This window comes from Schistocerca serialis, chromosome 10 (assembly GCF_023864345.2).
Source record: "Schistocerca serialis cubense isolate TAMUIC-IGC-003099 chromosome 10, iqSchSeri2.2, whole genome shotgun sequence".
Classification (NCBI taxonomy): Eukaryota; Metazoa; Arthropoda; class Insecta; order Orthoptera; family Acrididae; genus Schistocerca; species Schistocerca serialis.
Window position 1 is genome coordinate 80,920,657 of NC_064647.1, and position 4,280 is coordinate 80,924,936.

Genomic DNA, 4,280 nt, shown 5'->3' on the forward strand with positions numbered 1-4,280 from the left:
GCACTCCGTCTTCAGGCCACAAGTGGCCCATCGGGACCATCCGACCGCCGTGTCATCCTCAGCTGAGGATACGGATAGGAGGGGCGTGTGGTCATCACACCCTACTCCCAGCCTTTGTGATGGTTTTCTTTGACTGGAGCCGCTACTATTCGGTCGAGTAGCTCCTCAGTTGGCATCAATAGGCTGAGTGCACCCCGAAAAATGGCAACAGCGCATGGCGGCCCGGATGGTCACCCATCCAAGTGCCGGCCACACCCGACAGCGCTTAACTTCAGTGATCTGACGGGAACCGGTGTATCCACTGCGGCAAGGCCGTTGCCTTTAGTCAATACCATAAGCGAAATTCTTCAAGCCCAGCATCATGTTTAGGAAAGCATTAAAATATGAACATTTAGAAATGTAAAATCACAGCAACAGTAAAAAAAATAATAATCTCAATATACAACCCGAAGGTACGGTAATATACAAAACTAAAACCGTTTTCTTTAGCACAGCGTCTAGTGACCGCTTGGAGAGCAGGAAACACTAAGGCAAACTCTCCAAAATTGTGCCAAAGACTTTGAGGGGTACGAAAAGAGTATACGACTTGTCCTGTATATGGATTCCGTGCATGGAGTGGACTCCGATAACAGCGTCGCGCACAACGGTAGACACAATTAATGTCTCAACAGCCGCAACAGGGACAAACAGTCTACCGACAGACTGCGCCCCTGCATGTCAGTACAAGGGCGCGAGCTGTCAGTAGGGCCACCATGAGTGTACTGGCTGAAGGTGCAGCTTGGAAGTTTTCCTTCAGAGGAGGGATGGTGTGGCCTACTCCATGGATTGCCGTTTTGTTTCCGGTTCGAAGTGAAGAACCCATGCTTCATCGCCAGTGACGATGTTCCACGAAAACATGTCACGGTCAGCCTCGTAAGTGGCAGTAAATTCGGAGCAGATGGTCCTCCTTTGCTCTTTACGGTCTCCTGTTGGCAACGAGGAGCCGAGCGTGAACACACCTTTGAGCATCTCACCTGTTGGATGAGTGTATCAGCACTGTCAACAGAGACGTCCAGTTGTGCACAAAGGTGTTTGATTGTGATCAGTTCATCACCTCGAATGAGTGTGTCCGCACGTTCCAACATTAGTCACAGCTGTGTGCGGCTGGCTGGCAAGAGGGAGAACGGACAGGTTTATGCCAACTTCTACAACGATGACAGACGCCTCGCCCACCGACTCACCATGCTTTTGTTCACTGCCAGGACTCCGTACACATTGTGCTAGCATCTATGAATATCTGCGATGCTCTCGTTTCCCGCCAAGAGAAACTCGATGACAACAATGTTCGGAACACACCTCAGTTACAGACGCCGATTTGAAGGCTTATTGTAGCTCCATCATTTACCGGACTTTCTTGAAACTGTACGGACTCATACGGGAATTCTCCAAACCATTACAAATTCCGCAACTGACGGAGAAAAAAATGTGTTGCATTACTTATAGGTCGTCCCCCGTAGATGGGGATGTACAGTGAGCAGGTTGAAATGGTTGCAGGTTGCAGTGTAAGACGTCGTGGTCTCCTGACCTTCATTGCTTACATATTCCGCCCTCACAATCACATTCCGCACATCAAGACGCTTCATTCGAACCCAAACTCGATAAGACAAAGTCAGTGTTGTATGAATTAAAGTAAACGATATGCAAATAACAAGTTAGCGCACCGTGGTTGAAATACTCGAGGCTGGCGTACACACATGCATTCCAAACATGACGGTCACAGAAGCTTTTAGTTTGAGAGAGGCAGACTGCATGCTGGGAGGCCGGTCCCTTCAGAGAACGAGTCAACCTCGGCCGGCCGTGGAGTGGACAGCATTTGCCTGAGTGAAAGGAAGAACGACGCTGTGTTCAGCTTAAAAGCAAATTCCACTACATTGTGTGGGAGTGCCCAGCCTACGCATTCTTTACAAACAGAGCATGCAGTTTCAGAGGTTTTCACAGGGAGACAGCAAACGTCAAACGTCGATGCTACAGATTTCCAGTTTGGTCGCCTTAAACGAAACATCATTCTCCCATTTTAGAAGAGCAATGCTGCTTGGCAGATGATATTTCTGACGCCTTGAGCTGAAGGATTAATAGAAGAGACCGAAAAATATACCCCTTCACGTCTGGCGTGGAGAGGGGCAGTTCCATTGTCGCTCTTGTAGCGAGAACACATAACGAGAGCATGCGCGCTCATTTGTGTACTCAAAGAATCAGGAACAAGTCTCCCCTCAGTACTTCACTGGGAGAGAACCTCTGTTGAGAGCGAATCGGAGTGCGAATCTATATTGAGTCCTTGCGATTAAGTGTTGTTGACTGTGTTGGCCGACACACTTATTGTGCGGTGTGAACGGACAGAGTTATAGTTAAACGCCTGTGAGCGAATTTTTGAGTGGCATTGCGGTGGTTTGTTTATTTGATCGGTGTACGACGCCAATAGTTAGACTAGGGGCGAGTAGGCGTCCTTGACTTCATCAAGGCATAGGGAGAGTTTGATTGGCGAAGGTCAATCCAGATAGAACGAGAGTTATCTTATTTGTCAGCAGCGAGCGGCGCAGACAGCAGTCATTACAGCATATGGTATTGTGCGCTACAGCTCTTGCGAGCCCCATATTTCCTCCACAACAGTACACTTCACTGCATTTCACACGCGACAGCCTCTGCCGTACCTAGCAACATTCTAACGGGTAATTATTCAAGTTGAGTAGGCGCGGCTCTCAACCAGTCTGCCAAGTCAATAACAATCTAAATTTTTGTATAGAAATTTCATTAGCAATTCCTATCCTTAAGAGGTAACTTCACATTCCGAAAAGAACCCGTAAATAACTTGTTCAGTTCATAACTAAAAGTGCCATTGTGATTTCTCAGAATTTTTGTGTCATTTCCTTACAGCAGACGACTCCAGAAGATATTTATTGCTGAAAGTTTTTCAGGCATTTCTCTTTAGAACGTTAGGAGCGTCTGTCTGACTTCTGTAGTAGTGTGGGGGTGGAAGTAGCATCTTACAGGAGCCACAGGGTAAAGGGTACATCTCAGATTAATCTGTTGCGCAGAACGACAGAATAGCACCCACCCAGCAGTAGCTGTGGAGAGATGAAAAGGCTTGCACAGGACAGGCTAGTGTGGGCAGCTGGACGGAGTGGAGACCACGCTCGACGTCAGACTCGGCTGTTAGGCGCCCAGAGACGCCGCTGCGGGACCCTGGCGACCTCGCCGCCGCGGAGGACGGCGTTGACGTCACATCCGGGAAGGCTGGCTTTCTGACGCGGCTTCCGGGGCGGCGAGCAAACACGGTTAGCGCGGCTGGCGCCGGTGCGAAGCCTGCCAGCCGCCAGCCCGCCCGACTCCTCTCCCAATGAAATTTCCTGCACGCGGGGCCGAGACAATTCTGTCCACACCGCGAGGCGCTGCGGCGCCTCTACGGCCGCGTCACGGGGACAGACTGCGGGCGGACGCGAAGGGTACGTCCCGAGTAGGGTGCGCACTTCCTGTCGCCAAACAGAAATATTCCACACAATTTCTTCTGTCCCCGTATTGTTTCCAATTTTTACCACAAAGGCGACAGCTCTCAAATTTATTTGTCACGTGGTTCTCGAGAACCTACTCGAAGCGCAAAGTAGAACAGTAAAATGAATATGAACAGTTGACAGGAATGGGGGAAAGAAATACAGTAGAAGAAGAATGGGTAGTTTTGAGGGATGAAATAGTGAAGGCAGCAGAGGATCAAATAGGTAAAAAGATTAGGGCTAGTAGAAACCCTTGGGTAACTGAAGAAATATTGAATTTAATTGATGAAAGGAGAAAATATAAAAATGCAGTAAATGAAGCACGCAAAAAGATATACAAACGTCTAAAAAATGATATTGACAGGAAGTGCAAAATGGCTAAGCAGGGATGGCTAAAGGACAGATGTAAGGACGTAGACGCTTATCTCACTAGGGGTAAGATAGATACTGCCTACAGGAAAATTAGAGAGACTTTTTTATTATTCCACTGTGGCGAAGTATTTTTGGTGTGGAATAATAAAAATCGAAAACGGACGATAATGTAAAGTGTATCTTGAAAATCATGTGAACAGCCGTCTGATGATGAACTTGCCAGTTCGAAACCAGTAACGGCGCTATTTACCTCAATAAATAGCAGTATTAATAGTGGCTGGTTGCTGTTTTCTTTTTTGTAAGAATTAACCTACATTAATTAGATCAGTATAGTCATTTAAAAAATGGATACCCAAGATCTTCGAAATTAAAATAGTATAGTCA

General features: G+C 47.5%; 1 pseudogene; it reads right to left on the minus strand.

The window, feature by feature from the left end:
* Positions 1-202: 202 nt before the first annotated feature.
* On the minus strand, positions 203-320 carry LOC126425335 (5S ribosomal RNA; annotated as a pseudogene).
* Between the last annotated feature and the right edge of the window lie 3,960 nt (positions 321-4,280).